Source organism: Bombus flavifrons, unplaced genomic scaffold, assembly GCF_040668555.2.
Source record: "Bombus flavifrons isolate JBK064 unplaced genomic scaffold, iyBomFlav1_principal scaffold0159, whole genome shotgun sequence".
Classification (NCBI taxonomy): Eukaryota; Metazoa; Arthropoda; class Insecta; order Hymenoptera; family Apidae; genus Bombus; species Bombus flavifrons.
The window spans coordinates 45,001-55,702 of NW_027184904.1; the positions used below are offsets into that span (position 1 = coordinate 45,001).

Genomic DNA, 10,702 nt, shown 5'->3' on the forward strand with positions numbered 1-10,702 from the left:
AGGTCCTGTTTGGCCCCATAATTCCTCATAGAGCCTCCTCACTTCCACGGCTTCAGGTGGTTCCCTAGCCGGCTGGAGGAAGGCCTGATCATTATTAAATATTGCTTCTGCCAACCTCTTAGGATTTTCCAGGAACAATTCCTGGCAACGTACGTATGAGTATCGTTTCTTAGCATTACGTCTTTTCTTTTTATTATTTTTATTTGCTTGGTGACCAATCCTTTTCAATTTTTTGCTATCGTTATTTTTGTCTTTTCCTTTGTTAAAATCTTCAATAGCTCTATAGAGCACTGAAGAGATGAATTCAATTATTCCACTCGCAAGGGATTCCCTATCTCCCTTGAGAGCGACCCAGATGTTCGTCAACCGAATGTTAACCCATCTTAAAACAGAGGGCACCTCGGTTTGTGTCATAATGGCTTGCTCCAGCTTTCCAAGCCATTCTTCTAAGTCTCCGTTGGGTCCAGGCTCTTCGAAATGCGCATTGCCTGGATCAACGGGATCACACCCTCCCTCTGTCGCCAGAGTGGCCTCCTGAGAATTGTCCTCACCAGTTAATCTCAATTTTCTCCTTTGGTATTTAATTTGATCGATGGTTTTGGTGGTGAGGACCTCACTTATCATTTTATTAGGATGCCTGTGATCCTTGTAGGTTTCACAGAGCTCCCTCAGGAGGGCCAACTCTTGAAACGTCCATTTTTTCTCAGGGGGGTCTGTTCCCCTTCTTTTGACGTTTCTAACGGCAGGGTGTGCATGCCGCTCATGGGTAGACAGCCCCCTTTGTGTCCCAAAGCTCATGGGGCAGGCCTCACATTTGTAAGGTCCTTCTTGTCTTTCGCTCCTGCCACTGCAGTGAGGCAGATGGCATCCAACCCCATGAAGCTTCGAGAAGCATTTGCCACATTCTCTACACATATATTTAATAGGGGCTGTCACATGATGTTGCTCCAGGTGCCTGTTCAAGTCCGTCGGTGATAAAAAGAAGAGGTTAATTCCCCCCTCTTGACAGACAGGACAAGCAACCTGGGTACCCACGAATGGTATCAAAACAGTCATACTCAAGTCCGTGGACATAGCCGAGTCGTCAACATTGGTCCCCTCCAGAGCGGAAGAATCCGCCACGGCGCCTCCGGGACCGAGAGACGCCGCGTCCGAGGCTAAATTTTCACTATCGAAAATGCTTCGTTTATTTGTTAATCTTATTTAACAGTCCTAGTCATGTCCAGCTCATGACCATTTATCAAGCCAGTCGTTACCAAGAATCCATCGAACAGGAACGAATTCCTTGCTGAGGAAACGCTTCCCAACTTCACGGCGACGAATCACCGTTGGGTCGGCAAGCCGACTGAGATGGTGTTAGTCTTTCGCTCCTTCTGCGCCACACTCCGTTTAGCCATACTCATCGTGCCCGGGGGGATTGTACACCCCACGCTGACACGAGCGGAGTATGTTACCGGCGGTACCACGAGGAGATAGAAGTGTGACTTGAGCTGGCGAGACCAAAGTCTCCCTGCCCCTGAGCAACTACAACCAATCCCAGGGCTCACGACACACCGTTATTAGGCGTCATGCCGCTACCCAAGAGAGAGAGTCATAGTTACTCCTGCCGTTTACCCGCGCTTTTTTGAATTTCTTCACGTTGACATTCAGAGCACTGGGCAGAAATCACATTGCGTCAACACCCTTGGGGGCCATCGCAATGCTTTGTTTTAATTAGACAGTCGGATTCCCCTAGTCCGTGCCAGTTCTGAGCTGAGCGTTGAATGGCGGCCGAAGAGAACGACCGCGACGGTAAAACCGCCGCGGAAGCCTCGCAGCAAGGAAGATCCGCGGGAGGCCAAGGCACGGGACCGAGCTCGGATCCGGGGTGCGCGACCATATCACCCCCGAGAGAGAGATACGCCGCGTCCCGTTCAGCTCGCCCAGGCCCGGCACGTCAGCCAAACCCGCTTCCCGACCAAGCCCGACACGCCCCGCTCCTCAGAGCCAATCCTTATTCCGAAGTTACGGATCCAATTTGCCGACTTCCCTTACCTACATTAATCTATCGACTAGAGGCTCTTTACCTTGGAGACCTGCTGCGGATATGGGTACGAACCGGCGCGACACCTCCACGTGGCCCTCTCCTGGATTTTCAAGGTCCGAGGGGAAGATCCGGACACCGCCGCAACTGCGGTGCTCTTCGCGTTCCAAACCCTATCTCCCTGCTAGAGGTTTCCAGGGAACTCGAACGCTTATACAGAAAAGAAAACTATTCCCGGATCTCCCGACGGCGTCTCCAGGTCATTTTGGGTTACCCCGACGAACACTCTTACGAGGGCCCGAATGGTATGCGGTTCCGCTGCCGGGTTCCGGAATAGGAACCGGATTCCCTTTCGCCCAATGGGTGTGTTTCTTTCGCTCAATTTGTTTGTTTGTTGCAATATATTTGTATGATTCATAGGACACCTCAGCTGCATAGGATTTCTTTTAGGGCTTAGGATCGACTGACTCGTGTGCAACGGCTGTTCACACGAAACCCTTCTCCACGTCAGTCCTCCAGGGCCTCGCTGGAGTATTTGCTACTACCACCAAGATCTGCACCGACGGCGGCTCCAGGCAGGCTCACGCCCAGACCCTTCTGCGCACACCGCCGCGACCCTCCTACTCGTCAGAGCTTCATGAAGGACGGTCCCGATACGTATACGAGATACGCACGAGACTCTCGTGCCTTCCCACTTGCCACTGACGGCGGAGTATAGGCGCGACGCTTCAGCGCCATCCATTTTCAGGGCTAGTTGCTTCGGCAGGTGAGTTGTTACACACTCCTTAGCGGATTCCGACTTCCATGGCCACCGTCCTGCTGTCTTAAGTAACCAACGCCTTTCATGGTATCCCATAAGCGTCGACTTAAGCGCCTTAACTCCACGTTTGGTTCATCCCACAGCGCCAGTTCTGCTTACCAAAATTGGCCCACTTGGCACTCTGATCCAAAATCTCGTGGCTTCATGATCCAAGCAAGCCAGAGATCTCACCCATTTAAAGTTTGAGAATAGGTTGAGGTCGTTTCGGCCACAAGGCCTCTAATCATTCGCTTTACCAGATGAGACTCGCACGCGTTCGATGAGAACGGTCGAGTGCCAGCTATCCTGAGGGAAACTTCGGAGGGAACCAGCTACTAGATGGTTCGATTAGTCTTTCGCCCCTCTACCCAGTTCCGACGATCGATTTGCACGTCAGAATCGCTACGGACCTCCATCAGGGTTTCCCCTGACTTCGTCCTGACCAGGCATAGTTCACCATCTTTCGGGTCCCAACGTGTACGCTCTAGGTGCGCCTCTCCTCGCGATGAGAACGAGACGCCCCGGGAGTGCGAGGCCGCATAGTTGCGCGGCCCATCCTCCCTCCATCGACGCGCGAACGCCGATTTTCACTTTCATTTCGCCTTTAGGTTTCAAAGTCCCAATGACTCGCGCACATGTTAGACTCCTTGGTCCGTGTTTCAAGACGGGTCCTGAGAGTACCCAAAGCAATAGCGTCGCCGACCGGTAATTCGAGACTCGGCCAGTCCAAGATATCCGCACTGCTAACAGCTGCCAATACCCGAGCACGGAACGTAAGCCCGAGACTGCGGAGTAAGGGCGAAGCTTGCGGCGGTCCAGACGCACACACATTCGAGAATGGATTGGTTGCGGCCCGATACCGTGCGTGTACCGTCGTGCAGTCGGCCGGGCGACCGAGGGTCTGCCGCGTGCGCCGAAGCGACGCGACAGGCGCCCACTCGGGCCGTAGACCGACGCACAACGGGTCGCGACGTTCTACTAGGGGAGAAGTGCACGACTACGACGCCGGCGCGTTCGACACCGAAGGTGGCGTGCCCTCGCTAATGGAACCACGAAGGCCCACCCGGAGCATCGCTCACCAACGGGAACCGGCCCCGTCGACGATGAATCTCCCCATTCGATCTTTTGGGTTTCTCAGGTTTACCCCTGAACGGTTTCACGTACTCTTGAACTCTCTCTTCAAAGTTCTTTTCAACTTTCCCTCACGGTACTTGTTCGCTATCGGTCTCGTGGTTGTATTTAGCCTTAGATGGAGTTTACCACCAACTTAGGGCTGCACTCTCAAGCAACCCGACTCTAAGGAGAGATCCTCCCGAAACGCGTTCCGGTCGCTACGGGCCTGGCACCCCCTGTGGGTACATGGCCCCATTCAAGATGGACTTGGACGCGGTTCGACGTCACGGGATAAACGGATCCTCCCGAACACTACATTTCCCAGCGGCGGAACCGCGGGATTCAGTGCTGGGCTAATTCCTGTTCGCTAGCCGCTACTAAGGAAATCCTTGTTAGTTTCTTTTCCTCCGCTTAGTAATATGCTTAAATTCAGCGGGTGATTTCGCCAACTCTGAGGTCGCTTCAACGTCACGACGCGAAACGAAAATTCTCGTTCGTGTCGTGTTTATGCGCGTAAACTTACAGAGAAGCTTCGAGGAAAATTATACGGTTCGAGAGAAGGTGGTATTTTTCTTTTATCTCTCTATTATGCTGCGAAAATCGCCTCAAAGAGAAAAAAAAAATAAAAAAATCGAATAGAAGGAGAACACTCTTTTCCTCTATTCGATAGGGAACACGTTTTATGCATCTCGCCAAAGTGTCGAACTTCGTTCGTCGTAATATCACGCTAAGACTCACGCCAGACAACCGGTAACAACCGTCGGTTTTTAACGCCCGTCCTCTGTTTCCGCCTCTCCTACAGCCGTTTCTCTACTACTCTCGACGATTCCAGCGGTTCCTTGTTTTCTCTCGACGAAAACGCATGGGAACGCACGCAAGTGGAAAAGCGAGCTAGACGTACTGCGGTGTGTGTGTGTTCGGGGACTGGACGACCGGCGCGATGTTAGGATGCGCGGTCCAGCGATAGACGACGAAGAGACATGGGATGACCAACGCTCTCTCTTTTCTCGGAGCGCCGAATTGCCATAAAAAAAAAATCACACGCGCGCACGACATAGTCGTACGCGCGTGTATACCTCGTCTTCTCCGATTAAATCAAAGTTTTTCTCGAGCCTCGCCAAAGGGGATCTCGTCTTTTCTTCCTCTTCTACGATCTCTCCGACGACCATCGTACAACTTTCTAACGGACTCTTGTGCGCATCTTAATCGAGTACAGAAACGCTGCGCAAACACCTCGGAACTTGTAGTACCGCACCTTAGGCCGATCTTAGACGCACGCTAGTTCGCACACGCTTTTCTCGTATTATGAGATTTCCGACGAACGTGGCTTTGGGCCAGGCGCGCGCGGGCAGAGAGATACACGACGACGGGGAAAATTCGTCCCGATACGAGTAACGTGTACTCTCCGATCTCCGCGCAACGCCGGGGATCATGTCTCCCTAAGTCATCAGCGTTCGAAGAAATCGCGTGTGCGTTCCCGGATCTACGGCTTTCTCTATCGGTGCGGTAAAAAGCACGGAGGATGTAATACGCAACGACGACCCATCGATGCGACGGTCCTCGTTGTAGTCGATCGCTCTCGCGAAGAGAGGGAGTGGGCATATTATTATTCGATCCCTGGGGCTGTACGAGTAAAACGTCTTAAGACGAAGACGGTAGAGACTTTTATGACAAAGTTTCGCACGCCACCGAGTTTTTGGTTCTCTCTTCTCTCCTCTCTCGACCGAGTTCCCATATATGCTTTCTCTCTCAGTCTCGCCAAAATATATAATATTCGTTTAAGACGACGTCGGGGGCGCGGACTTCGTGCGTCGAACACCGGCAAACGTAGCATATATCGCCTGATATGAAAAAAAATCGGTCACGAGGAGAACTACGAGTATATTCGATAACCTATACACGAAGCGGTGCATAAGCGGGCGGTCGTCCGAAAGGACGACTCACGACGCCGCGTGCACTCACGCAAGTCCGTGACGGTTCTCTCCGCTCTTATTCGTATCCCATTCTTCTTCTTCTCGTCGTCCGACTCTGAAACGTTCTCTTATTATATTTTTAAGAAGAACGACGGCGGGTTGTTGTCGAGGCAAGAAGGGACGGAGAGAGACAGAGGTAGTGTTTCGTAGTCTCTCGTGAACACGATAGATTTATATATCGAGCATGCGTACGAGTTGCACGGTCTCGGCACGACCGCGACGAACGCCGACGAGCGTCCAACAATCGCTCGTACATCGCGTACGTCCTCTCGTCCGCTCTTATTCGTATCCTTCTTCGTGCGCTTTCCCCTTTCTCCGACTCTGAAACGTTCTCTTTTATTTTAAGAAGAACGACGGCGGGTGGTTAAGGCAAGAAGGGACAGAGAGAGACAGATAGAGAGTAACGATACGCAACGCAAGCAGTCTTAGGTTTACGTGAGCAACCCTCAGCCAGGCGTGGTCCAGGAATTGTATCCGTGGACCGCAATGTGCGTTCGAAATGTCGATGTTCATGTGTCCTGCAGTTCACACGTTGACGCGCAATTAGCTGCGTTCTTCATCGACCCACGAGCCAAGTGATCCACCGTTCAGGGTAATCTTTTATATATTTACAACATTTTTATACTCTTTGTACTCTTAATTCTCGGTTCGAGCGAAGCCGAGTTCCGACACGTTCGACCAACGGGAATCGGACGCGCAGAAGTCGCCATAGGATTGACGACACGAAAATGTTCGAAAAAAAAAAACCGACGAACGCGCGAAGATTCGCGCGTCCGTCGGCCGGGCGTAAAGTACATTATGATATATAACAACCATCGAGATCGAAGCTCCGTTCGTCAGGAAACGACGGGGATATACACACCCGATTCTGAATCCTCTGTACAGCACACGATCTCGCGAACGAGTAAGCACGGTGGCTAGCCCATGTTATGTATGTAATGCGTAATTCCACTCCCTCGTCAAATTTATTCAAGAAACAGCGCGCGTGCATCTCCATCGTTCGGGCGATGTAAAGATTCGATGGGATTCGCGCGGCCGTCCGCCTCGAGCGGTCTTTCTTCCCAATATCCAGAAGCAGAGTTTGAAAAACTCTAGCGACGGTACGGGTGTCCGACTCACGACATCGAGGCTTCGAAGCCGGCGATCCCCTCCGAACGGATGGCGACCACGCGACGACTGAAAGCGTGAAAAATCGACGAAAGAGAGAACACATCTCCGTTCAGGTGGGTGTTTGTAAAACAAAAATTCGATGGGACTCGCAGCCATAGCCATCGTCCTCGCGCGGTCTTTCGTCCCAACATCCAGAAGCAGAGTTTGAAAAACTCTAGCGACGGCACGGGTGTCCGACTCACGACAACGAGGATAGAGACACGGCCGGTCCCCTCCGAACGGGATATATGCGACGATAGACGACAAACTAGATGTAAAGCTTTAGTCTCGTTCAGGTAGCGTACAAAATAAAAATTCGATGGGACTCGCAGCCATCGTCCTCGCGCGGTCTTTCGTCCCAATATCCAGAAGCAGAGTTTGAAAAAACTCTAGCGACGGCACGGGTGTCCGACTCACGACAACGAGGATAGAGACACGGCCGGTCCCCTCTGAACGAACTTCGGCTAGACTAGTTACGAATCGTCATCGTCGCATAGCGGGCCAAACATCCACGCAATGCGTCTTCGTTCTAGGTTACCCGATCCACGAGTATATGTTACAAGTGGTTTCGTTATTTCGAACAAAACGACATACGAAGAGCACACGCCCTATGGGTAGGAAGCACGTTTCGAGAACGCGCGAGAGTTTTGAAGAAAGAGACGAGAGGAAGTCGACGCAGAAGGTATCCATGGATCTTCGAAGAGAATCTTCGAAGACGATATCGGTATCCTTTCGCTCTGCGCGACTCGCTACACGTTCTTTCGCTCTCGTCGACTCGTTGAGCTTCGTTCGATCCCAAAGAGGAGTCTTCGATATGTCCCGTTGCTAGGAGGAGAGCAAACGCAACACAGACTACGAAACATAGAAGAGAATAGGCGAAGAGCACGATCTCTCCGACACGAGGCACTTTAGAGATTTTCTTATTTCGTACAGCGGTTTCCACGATGCAAATACGAAATACGAGATCGTGACGGCGGGTCTTTCTGTGTACGGCCTCGCGCAGGCGCCACGACTGCATTTCTCTTTGCACGTAAGTGGTTTCCGTCGTAATTTTTCAGTTTGATATATTTGTGTTACAAGGCTGGCGTTCCCTTTTATAGTTATTAGAATTTCATATATATTATTCGGAGACGGCGGGTCTTTCTGTGTACGACCTCACGCAGGCGCCTCGAATTCTTATATATATATATATTATATCTCTTCATCCCGATGATCGAGAGAGAGTGCCACCTTCTCTTCGTATAATTCCGTAGCTGGAGGGTCGTCTCCTCCTTACGGTTGTTTCATATTTTTGCCAACGGAGGTTGCCAAGCTCCGTGGCGATCTTTGCGTTTGTTAAAGTACATAGCTTGTTGATACGTCGTATATACTTTGATTCGTCGGTATAGGAGGAGTACGGCTCCTTACCGACGTATATATATATATATATGTTTTTCATGTTCAAGTCAAATTCTTTTGGTTTTTTATATCGTTAATGATCCTTCCGCAGGTTCACCTACGGAAACCTTGTTACGACTTTTACTTCCTCTAAATGATCAAGTTTGGTCATCTTCCCGGTAACATCGGCAATGCTTATCACATTGGCCGCGCACCAGTCCGAAGACCTCACTAAATCATTCAATCGGTAGTAGCGACGGGCGGTGTGTACAAAGGGCAGGGACGTAATCAACGCGAGCTTATGACTCGCGCTTACTGGGAATTCCTCGTTCATGGGGAATAATTGCAAGCCCCAATCCCTAGCACGAAGGAGGTTCAGCGGGTTACCCGGGCCTTTCGGCCAGGGAAAACACGCTGATTCCTTCAGTGTAGCGCGCGTGCGGCCCAGAACATCTAAGGGCATCACAGACCTGTTATTGCTCAATCTCGTGCGGCTAGAAGCCGCCTGTTCCTCTAAGAAGATTTGTTTGTACGTTGGTAGTAAAAACCCACCGACCGAAGCCGGGGGCCTTCGAGATACCATAAGTTACGTCTATTTAGCAGGCTAGAGTCTCGTTCGTTATCGGAATTAACCAGACAAATCGCTCCACCAACTAAGAACGGCCATGCACCACCACCCACCGAATCAAGAAAGAGCTATCAATCTGTCAATCCTTCCGGTGTCCGGGCCTGGTGAGGTTTCCCGTGTTGAGTCAAATTAAGCCGCAGGCTCCACTCCTGGTGGTGCCCTTCCGTCAATTCCTTTAAGTTTCAGCTTTGCAACCATACTTCCCCCGGAACCCAAAAGCTTTGGTTTCCCGGAAGCTGCCCGCCGAGTCATCGGAGGAACTTCGGCGGATCGCTGGCTGGCATCGTTTATGGTTAGAACTAGGGCGGTATCTGATCGCCTTCGAACCTCTAACTTTCGTTCTTGATTAATGAAAACATTTTTGGCAAATGCTTTCGCTTCTGTCCGTCTTGCGACGATCCAAGAATTTCACCTCTAACGTCGCAATACGAATGCCCCCATCTGTCCCTATTAATCATTACCTCGGGGCTCCGAAAACCAACAAAATAGAACCGAGGTCCTATTCCATTATTCCATGCACACAGTATTCAGGCGAAGGTAGCCTGCTTTAAGCACTCTAATTTGTTCAAAGTAAACGTATCGGCCCACCTCGACACTCAGTGAAGAGCACCGCGATGGGATATTAGTTGGACCGCCCGCGAGGAGCTAAGCCCACCGATAGGACGTACCACATAATGCCAGTTAAACACCGCGAGCGGTGAACCGACACTGTGACACACAGATTCAACTACGAGCTTTTTAACCGCAACAACTTTAATATACGCTATTGGAGCTGGAATTACCGCGGCTGCTGGCACCAGACTTGCCCTCCAATTGGTCCTCGTTAAAGGATTTAAAGTGTACTCATTCCGATTACGGGGCCTCGGATGAGTCCCGTATCGTTATTTTTCGTCACTACCTCCCCGTGCCGGGAGTGGGTAATTTGCGCGCCTGCTGCCTTCCTTGGATGTGGTAGCTGTTTCTCAGGCTCCCTCTCCGGAATCGAACCCTGATTCCCCGTTACCCGTTACAACCATGGTAGGCGCAGAACCTACCATCGACAGTTGATAAGGCAGACATTTGAAAGATGCGTCGCCGGTGCTAGATGACCATGCGATCAGCACAAAGTTATTCAGAGTCACCAAAACAAACGATGGACGGACAGACGAGCCATCCGCCACCGATTGGTTTTGATCTAATAAAAGCATTCCTACCATCTCTGGTCGGAATCTGTTTGCATGTATTAGCTCTAGAATTACCACAGTTATCCAAGTAAATGTAGGTATGATCTAAGAAACCATAACTGATTTAATGAGCCATTCGCGGTTTCACCTTAATGCGGCATGTACTGAGACATGCATGGCTTAATCTTTGAGACAAGCATATGACTACTGGCAGGATCAACCAGGGTCTTATATTCGATATTTCGTTTAAGTTCTCTTCGTGTCGTAGGTGGGACGTAACACCGTACGACGAGACTTTTCATTTTTAGATATATATATATATAATATACATCTATCTCCTCCTCCTTCTCTCAGCGACGTTCGAGATACACCCATAGTTCAGTAAGATCTTCGAACGCCACTCCTTCTCTCTCTCATCATATAGCATATGATGATATAAAAAGAGTCGTAACTTCACGAGAACACTCCTGAGATCTT

General features: G+C 50.6%; 2 non-coding genes and 1 pseudogene across 2 annotated transcripts; all 3 read right to left on the bottom strand.

Annotated features, from left to right (window-relative positions):
* Nucleotides 1-4,395, bottom strand: part of LOC138189525 (uncharacterized) — an 8,078-nt pseudogene extending 3,683 nt beyond the window's left edge.
* A 1,953-nt stretch (nucleotides 4,396-6,348) lies between these two features.
* Nucleotides 6,349-6,503, bottom strand: LOC138189523 (5.8S ribosomal RNA). Its single transcript, XR_011176064.1, has one exon. It is a non-coding gene; the product is annotated as a 5.8S ribosomal RNA (ribosomal RNA).
* Nucleotides 6,504-8,529: 2,026 nt separating this feature from the next.
* On the bottom strand, nucleotides 8,530-10,452 carry LOC138189524 (small subunit ribosomal RNA). The gene has a single exon (XR_011176065.1). It is a non-coding gene; the product is annotated as a small subunit ribosomal RNA (ribosomal RNA).
* Nucleotides 10,453-10,702: the final 250 nt, after the last annotated feature.